The 23,288-nt window shown below is 33.9% G+C and overlaps 1 protein-coding gene and 1 pseudogene across 1 annotated transcript in view; one reads left to right on the top strand and one right to left on the bottom strand.

Moving 5' to 3' along the window:
- The window catches only part of CNTN5 (contactin 5), a 1,400,310-nt gene that overhangs the window by 977,014 nt on the left and 400,008 nt on the right, over positions 1-23,288 (top strand). The gene's annotated exons all lie outside the window — the stretch shown is intronic.
- Positions 11,257-11,995, bottom strand: LOC113915411 (annotated as a pseudogene).

Raw genomic sequence — 23,288 nt, 5'->3', positions numbered from 1 at the left:
AAACTTATTCTTTCATTAACAAAGAAGAGAAAACATGCATAGAATTCTTATATGAGAGGTACAGGACTAAGCTCATGCATAGATTAATCAAGTTAACACAATACACAAAAAATAAGTTGTCATATTTTTTTTTATTTTTTTATTGTTATGTTAATCACCATATATTACATAATTTGTTTTGGTGTAGTGTTCCATGATTCATTGTTTGTTCATAACACCCAGTGCTCCATGCAGAATGTGCCCTCTTTAATACCCATCACCAGGCTAACCCATCCCCCTACCCTCCTCCCCTCTAGAAACCTCAGTTTGTTTTTCAGAGTCCATCATCTCTCCTGGTTCGTCTCCCCCTCTGACTTACTCCCCTTCATTCTTCCTCTCCTGCTATCTTCTTCTTTTTCTTTTTTTTTTCTTAAAATATGTTGCGTTATTTGTTTCAGAAGTACAGATCTGTGATTCAACAGTCTTACACAATTCACAGCGCTCGCTGTAGCACATATCTTCCCCAATGTCTATCACCCAGCCACCCCATCCCTCCCACCCCCGACCACTCCAGCAACACTCAGTTTGTTTCCTGAGATTAAGAATTCCTCATATCAGTGAGATCATATGATACATGTCTTTCTCTGATTGACTTATTTCAGATGAAAATACTGAGGGAAAAAGATTCTTTAGCTATTCTCTAATCTTTCAAAGTTTGTATATTTAGGATGGACTTTTCAATTTTTTAACATCTTGTTAAGCAGAATTCCTTTAGACCCATAAAATATAATAAACCATGTGAATCTAATTAGAATATGCCCACGTTTGATGGGGAGAAGGCAAGTCAGCTGTTAGGAGCTGCAGACCCAAGATTGCTCTGCAAAGCCGGTCTGGAGGTTAGCAATATAAATGCTTTCTCTTATGCTGTTCTTATACATTGCAAAGAGGCATTAAGCTAACAAGCATCGAAAATGAGTGCCCTTAGACATGGCGGATCATTCATTGGAACCATTCTTCCCCTCAGGGAAAATGAAAATCTAGAGAGAGAGAACTGGCTGACCTCGCCCAATTAACACAGTACTGATGCAGGCAAGAATTACTGGCAGCGACAGAACTGTGCTTCAGGGATGTGTTCCTGGGCTGCCGTCCAGGTTATGTCAACAAGGATCATTCTGGGTGCCATTTCAGTAGTTCTATATTGGACACAAGAGAAAGACAGAAGGGGAAAAGATAAGGGAAAACTATGGGCTATTTTTTTTTTTTTAAATGTACTTGAGAACTTTGCTTTTCCCTTAGGACGTAAGCTCTTTCTGAGCCTGTGGGCAGCTGCAGCCTGAAGCTTGCTAAACAGGTCAGGAAGATGGAAAAATAGTGCAATAGCAGCTCTGCTTTTCCCATGGAAACTGATACTCCTAAATGTTACAACACTTCAGTTTGAAGTTTAACTAATAGAAAGTCTTTAATCTAGAAACTGAATGAGGCAGCAAAAAACTGTAGAGGGTTTTAGCCTGCATTGAAAATATACATCATGGGGTGCCTGGGTGGCTCAGTCGTTTGTTATGCATCTGCCTTTGGCTCAGGTCATGGTCCCAGGGTCCTGGGATCGAGCCCCGCATCAGGCTCCCTGCTCCCCGGGAAGTCTGTTTCTTCCTCCCCCACTCCCCCTATTTGTGTTCCCTCTCTCGCTGTGTCTCTGTCAAACAAATTCATAAAATCTTTAAAAAAGAAAATACACATCATTATATTTTGTATCTTCCCTTGTGTTTAATAAAGAAAATGAAAATTTCCAAAAACCTATTGTTAAAGATGTAGCACCCTGCCTTCTGTTTTGGGATAATGTTTGTATCATGCAAGTGGTTTCTAAAGTTTTTAAAATAAATATTGTCTCTTTTTTCTAAGAATGAGATCCAACAAAAGAAATAAAGAACTCAGATTTTGAATGGTTTTATGGAGAAGGCAGTGTGATTTATGCTAATACACAGTTTCTGTGCTAATACGTAAGAGTTTCCATATCTGCAGTTACATAGGCCAAGTGGCACCTTGTATCAGGGCAGGGTTCATAGTTGTAATTATTCCCTGAGATTCTGGTTGTAACTATTCTCATGTCCCTTTCTCTCTGTCTTGTACAGAAAAAAATCTACTTAATTGTATCGATCCTTAGTTTTAATTCTATAAAATTGAAATGACCACTAATATTATTACAATTAATAGAGAATGGTTAGCAAAATACCTGGCACGTAGTGAGTGTTTACTATATTTAAAGGTACTGAAACACTATGTGACATGTAAAAGAAAATTGCATTCTTTGGAACAATCAGATTTTGTATCTCCTTTGGGAATAAAGGCATCTAATGGGAAGTGAAAGAAGGTAGTAGTAGCCCTGAATTATTTTAAGTCAAGTCAGATGAAAGAAAATCGTTATTAATTCAATGACAACTGAGTTGGGATACTTTGAAATTTATATACTCATATATAGATTGGTCCTGTCTCAAAAATTTTCTTTAGCTAAAACTATTCTAAATTAATAATGTGATTTCACATAATTTCATTTAGTTAATGTTTTCTAGGCATCAAATATCAAGTCATATACCTCACTTAAGTCACTTCTATTTAATCTTTATATAATATGAAGGAAAACATATCTCTATTTTCAAACAGGGCAACAAAGACTGAGGAACATTCAGTACCTTGTTTAAAGTTACACAGAGAGTAAGTGGTGAAGGCAAGGTTTAAAAAATTAAAAACTAGAATTCCAACTGAAAGAAATTACTTGCCATGTATCTGAATTAATATATACATGATTTGACTCATTCTAGATTATGAGTTCTTAGGATTTATTACTTTTGGTAAACACTAACATTTGTGTAGCTGTTCCCAGAGTAGACGATCTCATGAACTGATTTATCAAACATCCAGTGTTTCTACAATAACTGTTATAGTCTAAAAAGCTGTAAAAAATATAAAATCTTGTAAGTAATGCTAATAAAATGCCTTAAAACAATGATTTAATAATCTGGAAATTTCTCTAATTTAAGAAACTAATTTCTTCATAATATAAGAAAGCAATTTCTTTATCCTCTCTTTAGCTCAGATCTCATGTACTTTAATATTTATTAAAATTGTTTCCTCCTCCTGTGTCTACAATAAATTTGCATTATGTTCTCATTATTTTGAATTAACTTATATGGACTTAATTTTTAATACAATTAAATAAACATATTTCATTATTTAAAAATCGAGGGGACTTTAAATGATTGAGTAAAGGAAGTAAATTAAATGCATTGTTTCAGATTTCACACATAACTTACAGGTCTGTATGTTTGCAAGGTAAATTAATTATGCAGAATCAAACAACTGTAAAACTCATGTAACTGAAATTTCTTCTACACTCTTATACACTTTTACATGAAGAGAAAAATGACAATCTGATGGTGTCCATGTTGTACCTTTGTGTTGATATATATTCAACCCACTATTTGACATATTTTTTTATTTTGACAGTTAATTTGGAAAATGGCCTGAAACATCAAAATATTCAGATGTATTTGATTCATTAAATCAAAAGTAAATAATGTTGCTTATAGTTCTGTGCTGTGAATATGAATGGGCCCTAATTCTAATTTAATTCAGCAAAACTTACTGAATACCTAGTCTACATATGTATGTTGTAGACCTAAAATCATGAAGGAGGTATAGTAATCTGTCTTTAAAAATAAAATGAAAACTGAAATTAAAGCAGCTAGTTTTCACCTATCTATAATCTATTTATCTATCACCTATCTATCATCTATCTCTCATCTATCATCTATATCTATCATATCTAATTATTTATGAAATGAAATAGAAAGAAATACAGTAAATACCAAATAACTCAAAGTTGGTTAACCAGGATATATCACTTCCAGATTAATCTAGATTGGTTCTCAAAGAGGAAGGATTTTCACTCCCAGAGGGTTTTTGATAATATCTAAAGACATTTTTGATTGTTATAACTGGTATAAGGGCAGGAAAGGGTTACAAAATGCTATTGGCATGTAGTAGGTAGAGGGTAGAGGCCAGGGATGCTGGTAAACATCCTACAATGTACAGTACTGTCTTCCACAATTATCTGGCCATAAATGTCCATAGTGTTGAAATTCAGAAACCTTGATTTAGATCATAGGAAGCTTACTGCATTAAGATAATATTCTATAGAAGCAGTAAGTTTATACAATATATACAGTTTAGTTTTTAGATCCTCAAATTATTAGTATTACTGGAGAGTACTCTCAGAAATAAAGATACTGAATAAATTAATAAACTACTATTTGATAAAAGAAAAACTGGAAAGGAAAGCTATAGGAGATGAACAAAGAAAAGTATGGTATTTCAAAGTTATTAAAATTGGAATGGCCTCATATAGGCCAGCACCCTAGTGTTCTCATAAAGATACTGCTACACTATCTAATCATAAGGTATTTATTTAGGCATAGTATCACAACAATGCCAACACTATTAAGATCTCCTTGGTCACCTTCCACATACACATTTTCATTTTTTCCTCTGATGCAATCACTGGTGGAAATCTTGGTGTAGGAGAGTGCTTGCCCATGCATAAAGCACAGCTATCATGCTGTGTTTTAAAATTGTGTTAATCTTATCTGAGGACTTCATTAGAGAGTTAATAAAATCAATGTGTTGTTGCCATTCTATAGTAAAGATCCACCACTGGAAAGTACATGCTCTTTTACCCAGGTAGATTAAGCATTCATTTTGACAGCATTTCTTTGTAATTAAAACAAAAGCTCAGGCTAAGTTAAAAGTAATAAGGCAAAAACTGTATAAAGAGGCAAAATCCCAAAATGGTGGTCTGACAGCAAAAGAACTAATAAAAAAAAAAGGATGCCATGGTTTTTATTAGCAAGCGTTCACCACAAACTTTGAATCAATAGTCTCCAGTAAAATAAACAAAAGAAATAGAACTGTGCTTATAGGTTCTCCTAATTCATCATTTAAATTGTTTCCTTCATTTCCTCTCCCACTTCCAACATTTGTGAAAACAACTAATATTTATATTGTTACTTCTATAAATTCTATTTACTTTATACCAAACGAATTGGCCCTATAGAATCCAGCCAACTGACTAGAATATTGATTTTTGCTCCTTTCATGTTTTTAATCACATTATCTATCTTCTATCATCTATCTATCTATCTATCTATCTATCTATCTATCTATCTATCTATCATCTATCTATCTATCATCTATCTATCTATAATAGAATGCATATATTCCCAAGCCTTCTGAAAAAGCTTCCTCATAAATCACTTGACTTGGGCGCCTGAGTGGCTCAGTTGGTTAAGCGACCGCCTTCGGCTGAGGTCATGATCCTGGAGTCCCGGGATCGAGTCCTACATCAGACTCCCTGCTCAGCAGGGAGTCTGCTTCTCCCTTGGACCCTCACCCCTCTCATGCTCTCTCTCTATCTCATTCTCTCTCTCAAATAAATAAATAAAATCTTAAAAACAATTTTTAAAAATAAAATAAAATCACTTGACTTATTTTATTTATTACTTCATAAAGGCCAAAACTATACCCAATATCTTAATTTCCAAAAGATTTATGTTATGACACATAGTAGGAAACATTTTCACTATTGCATTCATTCTCTATTCACTCAACAATTACTTAATTGCGTGCCAGTCACTTTTCACAATACTGAAGTGTATGGTGGCAAACAAAGTAGGTAAGGTTCCTGCCTTAAGAAAACTCAACCAATAAGATATAGAGATGGAGATGGAGAGACAGAGAGAGACACACCCACACACACAAAGAAAGAGATAAATTATTTGATAGAGCTTGTTTAGATAAGCTAGTCAGGGATAACTGCCCAGAGGGAGTCATTTGGGCAGAGAGGTGAAAGAAGTTGTGAGCACACAAGTATCTGGGAGAAGAATGTTTCAAACTAAAGTAAAAAATAGTGCTCATGTCTTAAGTTGAAAATTGACATGAAGGCCAGTGTGGCTGAGATGGATTGAAGAAAGGAAAAATGGTGCTAAGGATAAAGAGATAGCAGGGGAAAACTCATATAGGGCCTTATAGAATTTATAAAACTCTATTCCCAAAGGTTAAAGAAATAATATAAGAAAACATCTGATATCACTAATGATGAAATAACAAAACATTACATTCATCATCAGAAAGAGATTTATAAACTACTTGCTGGACACTATAGTGAGTTGGAAACTATTTTAGATGACTAAACCAATGATATGTGATAACACTTTGAGGCAATTCAAGATATCCCCAACAATATTTAATAGAAATATGACATATGTCTTAAAGTTTCTAAATATAAATTAATTTAAGTAATTTAACTTTGTAAATAGATACCATTATTTGTACAGTAAGCATATGACACAGCCCCACTCTAGATGAATATATAATCTGGCAGGGAAGATGATATATACACTAAAAACAGAAAACAATGAGAGAAATAGTACTGATACAGGAGGAATGTGTTTTGTGGATGATAATTAAAGAGTAGGGAGACCATATAATTTATTTAACAATCAAACTGGAACATTTCTGCAAGTGAAAGGGGGAACAATTAATAATCTTGTTGGGGAAAATGGTGCAAATTTCACTGTTCCAAGTAAATTATGACACAAATTAATGATATGTCTATAGAATTTCAGAAAAAAAAAGAGTTAATTGTAAATTAAAATGACTCCTGAAGTCTTCTTCAAGAAAATGACACCTGCACTTGGCTGTGTCTAGGATGTAACTGGGCAGAAGGAAGTTGAGAATAAATTCTAGTCCAGGTAAATAACATAAGAGACATATTGATTTAAGAATCACCCTAAGATGAAGCTTTGATTATTGTGAAGAGTTGGAAACAATATTGGACGGTTAAGAAACAGATGGGTTGAGGTATAAGAGTGGAACAGACTAATACATTTGAAATCTCACGAAAAAGTCTCATACGAGAGAGTCACTGAAAATCTATTAGTAGGCATATGACATAAATAGAGTAATACTACTCTTAAATTCCAGTTTGATGTGAGATGGGAATATTACAGGACAACATAGAGTATAAAATGCACAGATATTTTAATTCTACATAATCTATATGTTGCATGATAAATTGGAACAAGAATAGTATATGGGTATATCACTGGCATGCAAAGTCAAACACCATTTTTGCATAAATATATTTTTAAGTAAGATTAAATGTTTTCTAAGATTTTTAGAGTGACTGCTAGATTGATTCTGCAAAGAGGGTGAACATAAAGTTATACACACACACACAAATATATATATATATATTCATACTAGCATTTTAGGTAAAGATAACCACTTATGAACACTTCCTATATTCCTAAAATTATGTTAGCACTTTTTATGAAATTTCTCCCAAGATTTTCTAAGCTAGGTATTATAATTATTTTATAGCTAATGAACAGAACTGAAGAAGTCAGGTAATTAGTGAAGACCACAAAGCTGCTTGGGTGGTGGTGAAAACATTCAAACACATTTCTGCATTGGTATGAAGTCCATGACTTTTCTGTTGTGCCACATTACCTTTCATGTGCTCACTGAATTGAGTCTTATGTGGCTTAGTTCTTGCACAGAGGTCCTAGTTTAAATAGGAAGCTGGATACTTACTAACACATCTCATTTCATTCTACTATGATCAGTGTTAGTATCACTGATATTTTAAGCTTTTCCTTCCACTAAAAATAAGGAATGAGTACTAGAATTAAAAAAAAAAAGAATTATCTTCCTTCTCTGCCCATTTTCTACTATGATGTATCCTGGTATTTCTTTTTTTAAGTTTTTATTTAAATTCCAGTTAACATACAGTGTAATATTAGTTTCAGGTGTACAATATAGCGATTCAACACTTCCATACAAAACCCAGTGCTCATCAGAGCAAGTGAACTCCTTAATTCCCATCACCTATTTTACCCATTCCCCCATAACCATCACTTTGTTCTCTGTAAAGTCTGTTTCTTGATTTGTTTCTTTTTTCACCTTGCTCATTTGTTTTGTTTCTTAAATTCCACCTATGAATGAAATCAGATATTTGTTTTTCTCTGACTTATTTCACTTAGCATTATATACCCTCTAGCTCCATCCATGTTATTGCAAATGGCAAGATTTCATTCTTTTTAATGGTTGAGTTATATTCCATTGTGTGTGTGTGTGTGTGTGTGTGTGTGTGTATACATATATATATATACATCACTTTTACTTTATCCATTCATCAGTCAACGGATGCCACACGGGCTGTTTCCATAATCTGGCTATTTTAGGTAATTCTGCTATAAACATTGTGGTACATGTATTTCTTTGAATTAGTGGTTTCATATTCTTTGGGCAAATACATAGTACTGCAATTGTTGGATCCTAGGGTAGTTCTATTTTTACTTTTTTAAAAGATTTTACTTATTTGACAGAGAGACACAGCGAGAGAGGGAACACAAGCAGGGGGAATGGGAGAGGGAGAAGCAGGCTTCCCTCTGAGCAGAGAGCCTGATGTGGGCCTTGATCCCAGGACCCTGGGACCATGACCCAAGACGAAGGCAGACGCTTAATGACTGAACCACGCAGGTGCCCTGGTAGTTCTATTTTTAACTTCTTGAAAAACCTCAATACTGTTTTTCACAGTGGCTGCACCAATTTGCATTCCCACCAACAGTGCAAGACATTTCCCCTTTCTCCACATCCTCACCAGCACCTGTTTTTCCTTGTGTTTTTGATTCTAGCCATTCTGACAGATGTGAGGTGATATCTCATTGTAGTTTTGCTTTGCTTTTCCCTGATGAGTGATGTTGAGCATCTTTTCTTGTGACTTTTAGCCAGCTGTATGTCTTTGGAAAAATGTCTGTTCATGTCTTCTGACCATTTTTTAGCTGGATTATTTGGGGTTTTTTGGGTGTTGAATTTTTAAGTTCTTTATATATTTTGGGTGCTAACTTTTTATCAGATATGTCATTTGCAAATATCTTCTCCCATTCCACAGCATGTCTTTTAGTTTTGTTGATTGTTTCCTTCACTGTGCAGAAGCTTTTTATCTTGATGAAATTCTTGCTGTTGTTTCCCTTGCCTCTGGAGACCTATCTAGAAAAATGTTGCTATAGCCAATGCCAGAGAAATTACTGCCTGTGTTCTTCTCTAGAATTTTAATGATTTCCTGTATCACATTTAGGTCTTTAATTCATTTAGAATTTATTTTTGTGTATGGTGTAACAAAGTGGTCCAGCTTCATTCTTCTGCATGTTTCTTTCCCGTTTTCCCAGCGCCATTTGTTGAAGAGACTGTCTTTTTCCCATTGCATATTCTTTCCTGCTTTGTCAAAGATTAATTTACCATAGAGTTGTGGGTCCATTTCTCTGTTTTCTATTCTGTTCTATTGATCTATGTGTCTATTTTTGTGCCAGTGCCATAATGTTTTGATCACCACAGCTTTGTAATATAACTTGAAGTCTGGAATTGTGATGCCTCCAGCTTTGCTTTTCTTTGTCAAAATTGCTTTGGCTATTCAGGATATTTTGTGGTTCCATACAAATTTTAGGATTGTTCTACCTGTGTGAAAAATGCTGTTGGTATCTTGATAGGGATTGCTTTAAATGTGTAGACTTTTTTGGATGCCTACACATTTTAACAATATTTGTTCTTCCAATCATGACCTTCCATTTCTTTGTGCCTTCATCAATTCTTTAAATCAGTGTTTTACAGTTTTCAGAGTACAGATCTGTCACCTCTTTGGTTAGGTTTATTCCTAAATATCCTATGGCTTTTGGTGCAGTGTAACTGGAAGTGATTCTTTGATTTCTCTTTCGGCTGCTTCATGATTGGTGTACAGAAACGCAACAGATTTCTGTACATGAATTTATATCCTGTGACTTTACTGAATTCGTATTAGTTCTAGCAGTTTTTTGGTGGAGTCTTTGGGGTTTTCTACATAAAGTATCATGTCAAATAGTGAAAGCCTGGCTTCTTCCTTGCTGATTTGTATGCCTTTTATATCTTTTTGTTGTCTGAATGGTGTGGCTAGGACTTCCAGTACTATGCTAAATAACAGTGGTGAGAGTAGACATTCCTGTCTTTTCCCGACCACAGCTCTCAGTTTTTCCCCATTGAGCATGATATTAGCTGTGGGTTTTTCATAAATGGCCTTCATTGTATTGAGAAATGTTCCCTCCAAACCTACTTTGTTGAAGGTTTTTATCATGGGTGGATGTTGTACTTTATCAAATGCTTTTACTGCATCTATTGAGAGGATCATGGTTCTTGATTAATGTGGTGTATCACATTGATGGATTTGTGAATATTGAACCACCCTTGTAACCCAGGGATAAGTCCCACTTGATCATGGTGAATTATTTTTTTTTTATGTATTGCTGGATTTGGTTCGCTAGTATTTTATTGAAGATATTTCTTGAGTTCCATTTAAGCAATTTGTGTGCAGCCACAAGTTTCTTCAGGTGATCCCTATAAATCAGACTCTTATTTTTACCTTTAACAGTAACTTCCTAAATCAGCCGTTTCCACCAAACAACTGGTTTGTATTCTTGGAATTTGCAGTAATCCCTATAGACATATAGTTTTCTATTTCTAAAACTATATTTTTTAACTGCCTTGGGTTGCAAGGAAATTATACTTTTTTTTTCATTTTTAAGTCATTTTACTGTTTATACCATAGTCACATTAAAATTGTCAGAACTCCCATGATAGACAGAACAAAGACCTGTCATGCAAGAAAAAATAGTGAAGGCTTCATAAAGTTTAAGAGAAGTACAACAGCAACACAAGGATGGTGCAGCAATCTTAGATGACAGTGCCAAGGTGTTTGAGCAGGTAGGAACAAAGGGTGCTACAGGACAGTTGGCCTGAGGCCACTGCTGTTTCCTAAGAAGAATTTCCTAATATGCTTGGTAAGCAGATCACTTATAACAGATGAAAATGGAGTAGGGTACCACTTCTGCAGAATAAATTCTGCAAGTAAATCCCTTCTGTGTCCAGGAATTAGAATTGTTAAACTTTAAGGCAGTAGGGCACTAACCAAAGAAAAGCCAGTTTAGAAAACTGAAGTGTCTACAAATCTCATGTTGATAAATGGTTGCTGAATTATGATTTTTCAAAGGTATTCCCATAACCAACACCCAGGGAAACTTTACCACCAATGAAATTCTTAGGCCAAAAAATAAATAGCTACACGTACCAAACCTACACATTGTGAGTTAAAATGGTGCCATGTTAGGGCTTGTGAAAGACCCAGAACAGGAAAAGTTATTCAAACAGAAGAGCCTCATCCTTCTCTTCAGACAAAAGATTAACAGGATCCATCACCTCTCCAGCTGCCTTCCATTGCTCTGGGTCTTTCTCCAAATTTTCCTCAAGAATCTTTTCTTTCTGTATTTTTTTTTACCTATAGAACTCTTCTCGCTCTCTCTCATCCAGCTCTCTGATGATATAAGCAAGACTATGTTCAATCCTGGGAATGATGGCATATTCAATGTCATTTACACACTTGTTGGTTATCTTAATAGCTTCATCCAAAGTAACAAAGGAAGTCTGAAGGGAAGCTAGTTCCATCAGTAATTCCACTGCTTTGACATAATTCCTCTTTAATTCAGCCAATTTTTTCCCACCTCTGGCTAAACCAGTCAGTTTATAACTGTCAGTTCCTTCATAGTAATGTTCAAACACTGGCAAAGTAACACCTGCTACATTACCTTTCTTAGCTAGAATCTTCACTAGGGCTTTATTTACATTTTGGATAACTGTGGTGTTGAAGTCCCCTGCTGTGAACTTGGCCTCAGCAAGAGAAAAGGCAGCTTCTCTCATCACTTCACCCAGCATTTTACTCCCTATTATTTTCTTTAGGATCTGTTGAAATCAAAGCTAAGGCATCAGATTTTTTTTTCTTCAGGAGGTTTGAACCTGTCTGTGCTCCTTTTAACTGAGACTTCATGATGGTCTGTGCCATGCATCAGGGAAAGATTTTAATTTGGTCTTTGCCCTACATTCTGATGGTGATAGTTCGGCTCGGTTCCCTGACCAGGCAATTGTGGCTGCCAACAATCTCCAGCCACAGGATCTTCCTCTATGGGGTCAGCTGGTTGTTGAAATTATAGTATTTTTATTTCAACTATTATAGTTCCTACTAGTCTTATGATTTTGGAAAATATCACTAAGTCTATCACCAGAATTATTAATTAATCAATAAGCTAGAAACAGGTTTAGAAGGAAAAAAACAATAATAAAGCCCACACTTGTGGAAAATATCTAAGTAATCCATACTAAACAAATAAGTCTGAACAAGTTGGGTTTTTAAGAAGTAAATCCCTTCTGTGTCCAGGAATTAGAATTGTTAAACTTTAAGGCAGTAGGGCACTAACCAAAGAAAAGCCAGTTTAGAAAACTGAAAACTTCTGGGCAAATAAGTAAAACAGATAAGGGAAAATATGGAAAAGTAATTAAGTCAGGGATAACCAATATATTTTTCCCATTTTAATCTTTTATGTCAAAAGTATATGCATGCATGAATATCTAACATTTGTATCTAACATGAATATTAGGCTCACAATAATGGTCACAATTATTTTAATGATGTTAATTTTTAAAAGGCATATTCCCATTTTAAAATGTGTTCTTTAATTGTTTAAAAACCCCTATTATTCAAACTGGACTTTATCATAACATCTAGTTCATAAATAGATTTTGATGATAATTTGAAAAGATTGACTACTTGGAAGCTAAGATAATTATAAATGTAAATATATGTAAATATAATTATGAAACTCAAAAACCACCTGACTTTTGGAGAAATCCCTTATAGAATTAGAAAGAGCATACATTTCAAATAGTTCTTGTACCATTTATATTATTGGTATAAATCATACGAACATTTCTATTTTTTCAAACAATCAACTAAAAAATGTCTAGCCAAAAGTTTCATGCTACATGAATTCATACAAATAGAAATTTGAAGATTTATTACAGTGATTATATCTCAACAGAAATAAATATGTATTTTATGATTAGGATTTTTTTTCTGAAACAGGTGAGCCATAGGGACAAACCTCCAGAGCAGAAAATAAACCATTTCTGTGCCTTTTGATAAATAGACAATATCCACTATTTCTATATGGTGCATGAGAATGTGACAAATAAATTACCTTCATTGAAGATTTGCATGAAGGATTAATGAGCATTAGTTAAGCCGTAAAAGCACAAAGAACGTTTATGAAAAATTACATTGAGCGTAAGAAGTTGAGTGGGAGAGAATCTTATTATAATGGTTTATGTGACCTGAAGATTCTCTACTGCACCTATTGATAAATATAACTTAAAAACAACCAAAATTCCACATTTAACATGCAAAACTTAGGGAAATCACAACTCTAGAGGGTTTGTCCTCTGTGATTTACCTGCTAGAAGGGGGATAAATCATAAAACTCATATTTGTTTCTGTTAATATTTATCCTTCAATAAGTCTTCAAATTTGCACCATAAAACTTGCATAGCATTAAATTAAAAGAGGTAAAGATATCTTAAAAATTCACCATCAATAAAAAATATTGAGTGTTTTGAATACTTACCTTATTAGTTTCCTTTTTCTTTCAATACATAGAACTAAATTAAAATTTAATTATTTTAGGGTGCCTGGGTGGCTCAGTTGCTTAAGCGACTGCCTTCGGCTCAGGTCATGATCCTGGAGTCCCGGGATCAAGTCCCCCATCGGGCTCCCTGCTGAGCAGGGAGTCTGCTTCTTCCTCTGAACCTCTTCCCTCTCATGCTATCTCTCATTCTCTCTCTCTCAAATCTCTATCTCTCATTCTCTCTCTCTCAAATAAATAAATAAAATCTTTAAAAAAATTTAATTATTTTAATTGTATAGAAATGACAAATACCTTTTGGATAGAATATTTTACTGAATAACACAGAAAAATGAGAAAAACCTTTTTTTTTTTTTAATCAAGGTTTCCATTTTTCTCCCTTTGGAATATTACCCAAGATTAATGCTTTCTACTCATCAAGCACTGCCATCTTGTGGACTTTTTTTAATTCTAGAAAATACTGGTTAATATAAATATTATAATGTATGGAACTTTTGGGTGGTTAAATATTTGGAAAATTCTGTAAGTCCTAATGTTAGAGGAGATAAGAAGTAAGTATCCATGTTTGTAATCATGCAATAATATTGCTTTTACTCCCATGGACATCTGCATTTTAGGCACACTCTGCTGCTATTTTATAGCAGGTTTCTGTGCCAGCAAGACACATCCTTACCATTTTACATAGTTAAGACTCGTGTGGCTCTTTGACAGTTTAATTAGGTTGTGACTCAATAGTTAATAAGAATATCCAGAAACCTGCTTTTGTCTGGTGAATGGAATTTAAATACTGCTCTGATTAGTTACTATGAAGCATCAAGGTTTTAATTGGCAAAATTAGACCCCATATCATATATGACTCAACCTAACAAATACTTGAAACCCTTATTACTTAGGTTTTCTTTTTTTCAAATAAAAATTTATGCTCAATAAGAATTCTTCGTCGTTTTGATTTCTGTATCTTAGTTTCCTCATCATAAAATTGAGTTACCTATTCTTGTAAGGATTACATAAATTAATATACACAGAGCACACTGTCTGGTACATACTAAGTGCTATACAAGTTTACTGGATGCTATTGGTATCACACCCAGATCTCCTTTACCTGGTTAAAGTGCCTATCCAGCATCTGCCCCTTCTCTAGAGAATTTCCCTTTATCTAAGGAATTGTGCTCTGCGTCCTCATGGCACTTCATCTACCACAGCTAGCAGCCAATATCCAACTGATGCAGGAGGAAAGGATACAAAAGGCTGAATCTCTTTACCTTCCACTGCCAAACTCACCAATTCTGCAGTTAAATTTGTGTTCCATAGTCACAAGTGAGATTAGTCTTAAACTAATCTCTGGCAGGAACCACATCCTTGATTAGCTGATTTATTCCCCCTTACTGTTTCCTGCCTTTCTTAATTCCTTCTCCTGGGAACACCTCATCAATAAACCACATTCAAAGAACCTCCTTCTCAGATTCCCTTTCTATAAAACTGACCTTCACTATTGTTGTTGTTATTATTATTAAGTGGTCTAATGTTTTGATTTAATGAGAATAAATTTAAATTACCTTGGTTATGCCTAATGGATGGCTCACACAGTCTTCCAGTAATTCTCCATGCATGTCTTTTCTTTAAGGTAAACTCTTCATACTTTTGATAAGCACATCAAGGTGATCTTCCCTAGAAAAATTCTAGAGTACATATGTTCTGTTGTTGATTAAGAGCTGGGGTCTCTGGGCTTTGACAATGAATTGTGGGAAGTCTAGAGTGAATGCTTTTTAATGCAAAGTTCTAAGCCTAAATTGAACCTGTGCCACTGACTAGCACACTGGTGAGTAAATGCTGATCCCTGACCTGATGGAGTTTAAAACTCAATAAAAATAACTTAAAAACCCCTTAGCAAAGCAAGAAATTTAGGTTGCCTTTTGAAAAGAGTTAGCAACGACCTTTATATCGAGACACAGGGCTCTTGGGATTTAAAAACAAAAAGTCCTCTGCTGTGTGAAGCAGTCCACAGAGAAAGTAAAAATAGCTTACTGTCACCCAGGTGACGTAATCACTTAAACTCTATTACTTGGAATTCACTTACTCAGATTCATTTGAGTTGCAGATCATGAGAGAATGCCAGTTTACTACTGTTTCTATTATAAATATTCTTTTCTTTATCTTTTATTTTGCTAAGGTGTTTTGAGTTATATGCATATAAAATTTTATTTTGTCTGGGTGACATAATTTTGAAGCAGAACTCTGCTGCTTCTGACTCTAAATAATAAACAAATGGAAATACATGTTTCAAAACTTTTTTTGAAAAAAACAGGAGTTAATACTTTGTTTTGTTCAACTAAGATAACTGAAATTTAAAGTAATCATACAGCCTACCTTTGTATTGAAGCAATTTCGTTTTTTAAACATGACAAATGTTCTCTCATATTCTTGACATCTTTAAAAATACCTTGATTCCCTAGGTACTAACCAAGTGTCAGGTAGACAGCTTTATTCTATTGTTATTCTCAGAATTTTTGCCTTTAGCTATGTTTTATAGTGCAATTCTTGACACTTGTAGAACTTAAATCCAAATGTACAAGGTTCAAGGTGAATCTGCACTGTATTCTACTAGGTCATTTATCCGACCTAACAGCTATTCTACTGAGTAGTTATACTGAACATTCTCATTAAGTGGGTTACATAATCCTTAGCACAATATATAATATAAACCTTACTATACCATTTTATGGATACTGAAACTGAGGTTCAGAAAGTTTAGAATATAATAAAAATTGATAATTTAAGCAGTATGATATAATGATAAAATATAGGCTTAGAGTGACTCGGACAAATTTGAATTTTTCCTCATATGTAATTAGCCGTAATTTTCTACTGTTTCCTTACCTGCCTGAGCCCCAGAATTTTGATAATGAAGATGATTATAACAATAATAATAACTGACTACATCTAGTTCTGTAGTACTATCCTTACTCAAAATATCTCATTTAACCTATAATTTCATCCATTTTATAGATGAGAAGACTAAAACTTAAATAAAGTTAAAGAGCTTGCCCAAAGATGCATAGTCAGTAGATCACACAAGCATCTCTGAAATTCTGATCTTTGTGATTGCAAAGTCCATGGTCTTATTCACATGATTCTGCCTTCTAACAGTGAGTGGGGTGGTGGGATTGGAAAACAGTGTAAAGTGTGTGATTCATAGTAAAGTCTCAAGTTAGTTCCTTTCCCAGTCCCTGGCAATATCCTAAGTAGTGTTTTTCGTATAGTAATTTATCGCTACTTAATTGTTGACACTTCCAGTTATCTTGATCTCAGTCCTCATCCTAAATCTAGCAGCCAATAAAATTTTTATATATGATCCATTTATTACTTGAGCTGTTGAGTCAGCTTCCTCAACAAAATGTCAGGTGAACATGTCCAAGCACAAGAGAAATGACTGACCATCATGGAGGCTTTAACCTGAGAGAGCAGTTGGACCATGTCAAAATTTAATGCCCCTTCAACTTTTGTCTAATTTACCTGGTGGAATAAATCATAAAAACACTTCTTAGTAACTCTGTAAACATGACCCTTTGTCTTCTGTTCACAGAAAATACATTCTAGACTGTTAAAACTGCCTACATTATTTCTCAGTGTCTGTATTTAGCCCTACTTCAAATGTCATCTTTGACTCATAGTCTCAAGGCCAAATAAGTCTATACAAAAAGTCTTAGAAAGTTTCCAATGAAGTTTAAAATGTGAAAAAAAATCCACTCTTGTTCTTAAAACTTAGAGACTTATAAAAATACATATATAGATATTTTTTATCCTGACCATTTATTCATCAAATATTTATCGAGCAAATACATGCCAGGCACCTTCTGCGGGGTTCTAACAATATAATGGTGAAAAAAGTAGATTTAGTCTCTGCCCTGCCAAGGGTAATTCATGTGGCTAATAGTAACATTTTCTATCACAATGAAGGTATAAATCAGCAATGTAAAAAAGATGTTTCTTACTAATTCCAGGTTGTATCCCTTTATGCTTAGTAGTAATGGATAATAGGACAATTCTCTACTTCATGATATCATTGATTCCAAAACCCCAAAGGCTGCAAGCTTTTTATAAACAAAATAATTGAGGTGCCAATTTTTAAAGTCATATTGTTTATGCTAGTAACTTACAAAGTTCCCCTATTCAAGTAACTTCACAACAATTAATTCATCAAGAAAAAAAGGGTTGGAGAGGAGTCATAGTGGATGATGGAATTGTGAAAAAAATATAATTACAAGGCAATTAGTAAATACTGAAATGCATATGACACATATTTTACCAAGCATCATTCAGTAAAAATTAATGCAAAACTATATCAAACTTTAAGTACAAGACAATTTAAAAAGCAAACTAAAAATTATATTCTTATAATAAAGAATAAATTATAACTGTAGTTCTTTGACAGATATAACATTAAACCTCACATTACAAGGGTAACTACAAAAGGGTAAGATCAGGGATTTTGGTAAATAGAGCCCATCATTTGGAATATTTTACCACAAACCGTAAGACTGAATATATCATAAAAATACAGAAACTTCTGATTTTTAGGTTTTCCTTTTTATAGCTGACAAGGATAAAGAAAATAGGCTCCCTAGGAGAGTTGCTTTATTTAACTGGATCAGTGAACAAACTCAGATGCCATATCCATTGTGTTCTCTCCAAATCTTTTGACCTGGAGCTTCTGATGTATACAGACATTATTAGGAAGAAGAATGGTTATTTTATAACTTGTAGTTATTTAAGAATATTGAAATGAATCATATGTGATTACTCATTGAATTGTTTTCAAGGACTTCAGAGTCCAGTATGCAATTTCATTCCCTTTTCTCCCACTTTTTTCATTAATGGCACTACAGTTATGAAAAATGAGCATTGTTGCCCATATGTGTACTCCTGTTTTCATACTCTGTAGATATGGAAATATATCATTTAAGTAATCATCTTATTTGTCAGGGGAGTAAAGACAGGATAGTCTGTTTTGTGACACCTAATCAGTTACAGCAATTGTGTTGAAAGTCTGCAAGACATAAAGCCATGAAACTTGGACCTTTGATTAGGACAATAGACAAATAAAGCCCACCTAGAAACTTTCTTACTACCAAAATTTTAAGAATGATGAGTAAAATAAAGAAAATTTCAATATATAGCTAAACTACAAGAAAGAAATGGAAATCCCCAGGTGTCAAAAACAAATAATTAAAATAGAGGGATGAAATCCTAACTAAAATCAAGGAATAGTGTTAATCCTGAGGAAATCTTGGAAGCAAGGTGGATTATTTGTGTCATGGAAATTGACCCTTAAGTCTAGGAGCTTGAGGGTAAATGTTCATACTGGGATAAAACACAAGTCTTTGGGTCTGCCTGAGAGGGGAAGTTAGAATAACATATGCGCCAAGTCAGGTCTGTAATTGGCTTTGCCCTCAGTGAACTAGAATGACTCTCACTGACTCATGGAGAAAGATAAAAAAAAATCTCCCATGAGAACCCAAATCCTCAAACTGTCATGAGCTGGTTGGCCAAATGTATACTACTACATAGTATCAAAAATGCACTAGTGAAAATTAACATAAAAGTCAATCCCAAGCTAGGATGCACAGGATATCTCAAAAAGTAGTCATTGTTTGCTAAAATAGGGAGTACTCTGAAGAATTATATGAAGAACTTCTAAAACATTTTCAATTGTCTTAGTTAAACATGCTATTAAAGAGAACCTTTTAAAAATGGGAAAATAACAATTGACCAGTTTCAATCTGTTTATGAAATGATTACATTAAAATTTTAATACTTAATAAATTGACTTGTGTTAAATGCTTTTAAAGACAAAGTACAATTTATATGAAACAAAGTGGTATAAAGAACTAAAGACTATGACATCAAAGCCCACAGTGTTTTACTAGCTTCCTGAATTTTATAATCTTCAGGAAGATTCTATATTTTACTAGAAATATAATTAATGCTTGTTTTTTATGATACTAAAGAAAAGTTTCAGAAGGATATTAAATAAATGCAAATAGATAATGAAAAATATAAGGTTTTTTCTCCTATAAGAGAAGAAAGTAAGCAGCCATCTTAAAAGTTTTAACCCAGTTCAATATTTCCATTTTGGGCACAGTGAGAAAATTCAATACAAATTCAGGTTTTCAGCTTTTCTATTGTATACCATTTCTACTTTTTATCCTTCTTAGAATTATGAAATGTTTTGTTATGCAAAATTGAAAACTTATTATAAAAACTAAATAAGCATGTTTAATCCCCAAATACTCATCTACCTGTAAAATTTGAGAACATGCTAATTTTATATACTTTCTTCCTATTGTAAAAATATTTTATAAAACATTGACTCCATAAGCGCTATAACAGAAACAGTATTTCTTTTTTTTTTAATTTATTTTTCTGACAGAGAGAGACACAGTGAGGGAGGAAACACAAGTAGGGGGAGTGGGAGAGGGAGAAGCAGGCTTCCCGCAGAGCAAAGAGCCCGATGCGGGGCTCGATCCCAGGACCCTGGGATCATGACCTGAGCCAAAGGCAGACGCTTAACAACTGAGCCACCCAGGCGCCCCCAGAAATAGTATTTCAATGAATGATAGTCTTTAATTGTTCACTGCTTTCTTTTTCCCTAAATTTCAAGTAATATAAGCCAAAAATAGAGATAACCCCAATAAATCCAATTTAAAATAAATTGTAAAAACATCAAAATATAGGTGTGTTATGTGTGAACAACAAATGAACTCTTATTATAACAATTAGAAGAATTCATATTGTTAAATGTGAAAAGTCCTTGAATTTAGAGTCTAGTTGAGAAATGTGAGAACAGAATGAAGTATTTCAATTATATTCTGGGTTTTCTTTGAATAAAGCCACATGGATACTATTGATAAATTCTTAGTAAAATATCAAGTGGACTAATGACAACCAAGTGGGTAACTGTAGCTATAAAAAAGAGTTTGCTTTAAAACATTTGTTAAAATTTTGAAAGTTTTGATATTGTTATGTGTATTATAATTATACATTAATGCAATATAACATTTCAGAATTCTCAAGCATCTATTACAACTATATTCTATGCCTTAGAAGTAATAAATATTGGCTAAATCTTGCTTATAATTACATTCAAACATTATTAAAATTTTCTATGGAAAACAGACTAATATTTAAACACCGATAATTCTTTCACTGTTATTTTAGGTCTCCATTGCTGTTTTCCTTATATTTAAGTGAAATACATAGAAAAAACTCCTAACCTAACAATTTTTGGGGGGAAGGGGATAACAGAAATGTTAATTTTTATATTTTATAAGTACTTGTGTGTCAAGTTTTTGGTTAAATTATCTTATTTGAAAACTTATGAAGCAGGTAATTCTATGTTCATTTTTGAGTGAGAAAACTGAACCTCAGAGACTTAGCTGAATATTTGCTTACTTTAAACCATCTGTAAATAGCCAAGTCAAGACTTGGGTACATTGCCTCTGGAAGTTCTTATGAATTGAACCAAGTGAAGAAGACACATGGGGGAAGAGGAGAATTTGGGAACAGAAGAAACGCCATTTTAATGTTTATCAGTTGATTGTATAGAGTATACCTGCCTAAGATAATGTCTATGAAAATGTTTCTGACCCTTCTCAGAAGTTAGTCTGTGAGACCACCTTTCTTAAACACATATTCATGAAAATTAATGATTTACCTTTACTGTACATATTATGTTGATTCAGTTAAGATAAAAAAAATTAAATCGTAAAAAAAATTAAATAGATAGATTAAGAAGGTATTCAAAGTTAATTAATCAGTATATAAAGTTCAAAATTAGTTACACTGACTTTCAATATGGATGGATAAGCTTCAAGTCACTGCTTGAGTATCCAGAAGGCTGATTAAATGCCAGACTCCCCACTGAAAACTATATAGAGCCAGACTGATGAATTTACTTTTAACTGCTCATGGTAGGTAGGAGAAAAGGGGCCTTAGAATCTGCTCTTTCAATCATAACATAGGTAACTCTAACACTTACTGAGATTTGAATGCTATAGACCTATGCACAATGCCTCTAATTCCTCAACTGCAGTCCGATTTTGGTCCCCACTCATCTATTGAAGTTGCCATTCAGTGATATCCCAAATGCCAGTCTTAAGTAATATTTTCCTTTAATTTAGTAGGCCCTTTTCCTTGTTTGACATTATTTAATCTTGTGGAAATGGTTAAGTCATTGGCACCTGTAACACTGCATTATCTTTATTCCCTTTGAATCTTTCTAGCAGTCTCTTCTCTTTTACCCTGTGAACATTTTCTTACCTTTATTTAGATGTTTGTGCTTCCCAGAGTATCTTCTCACTATATCTACTCCTCTTGATTTATCTCCCCTACTTACTTGGATTCGATTATACCCATATACTGACAACTCCCAAATTTAACCTTCACCTCAGATTTCCTTTCCTGGGCTTCGAACACATATTTGCCAACTGCTAGAACTCCTTACCCAGATTTGCTTCACAGACTTCCAACTCAAAATGTCCTGAAAATGAACCAATAATCTTTCTCCTTAAACTAGTTTGACTTGGCATATTTCCATTAAACCTCTTGTACCATTCTTTTCCCAGTCACTCAAGGATTCCTGGAGTGGGACTATTTGTCTCTTTCTTTGCCTTACCTCTGATATATTTCTTGGACCAACATCTTTCTTCTCACTTTTATGATCATGGTTCTGATTCAGATTACTTCAGCCTTCACCTTTAGTATGCAATAGTATCTTATTGTTCTCTCCTGCAATTAAATCCAACCTTTGCAGACTCACCAGAAAAACCTACTAATGTATTTATCTATGTCAACCCTTTCTTGAAAAACATCCGGTGGTACCACATTACATACAAGATTGAGCACAAGCTCCTTAATATAACATAAACACACCATATTAATCTTTGTTTAATAATTTGGATTTACCTTTAATCTCTCCAACTTCTTCTCTTAACCACTCCCTTCCTTGAAATTTTCAGCCCAATAACACAAAACTGTTTGTGGTTGTCCGTTCATACCATCCAGTCCTTGTGTGAATGAACTTTATCTTGGCCTTCTGATTCAAATATATCATTGCCTTATCAATTTCTCTAACGATACCAGATATTATGTCAAATTTTATTTGCCAAAATTAAACTCCTAGTTTTATTCCACCTACCTCTCCAAAGAACTTTTCTTTCTGTAGTCTGCCCATTTCAGTAAAAGCAAATATATTCTTCTAGTTGCTCAGTGAATCAAGCCCCAAACCTAAACCCTTGACTACTCTTTTTCTCACATATCATAATGAATCCTCAGCAATTCCTATCAACCTCACAACCACATTTTTACCAGAACCAATACTGTCATTACCACTACCATTCTAATACAAATCATTTCTATCATTCATGGCTATTTTGAAAATAGCCTCTTAGGCTAGCGGGCATTATTCCTCTTGCTTTCCCTCTGATGCCTGCTTTGTCTTCACACTGTCTTTTCTCTACCAAGTAGTCAGAGAAAACTTTTAAAACATAAATTCTCATGTTCTTCTCATCTCTATCACTCTCTGTCTTAACATGCTTTAGTTTTTTTCATAGCACTTATCACCACTTGATATATACTTGTGTATTCCTGGTTTCTTCCCACTATAATGAAAACTCCATGAGACCACAGACTTTTTTTGTT

The sequence above is a fragment of the Zalophus californianus genome, chromosome 11 (assembly GCF_009762305.2).
Source record: "Zalophus californianus isolate mZalCal1 chromosome 11, mZalCal1.pri.v2, whole genome shotgun sequence".
Taxonomy (NCBI): domain Eukaryota; kingdom Metazoa; phylum Chordata; class Mammalia; order Carnivora; family Otariidae; genus Zalophus; species Zalophus californianus.
Note: the sequence above shows the minus strand (reverse complement) of the source record. Positions and strands in the feature narration are given on the sequence as shown.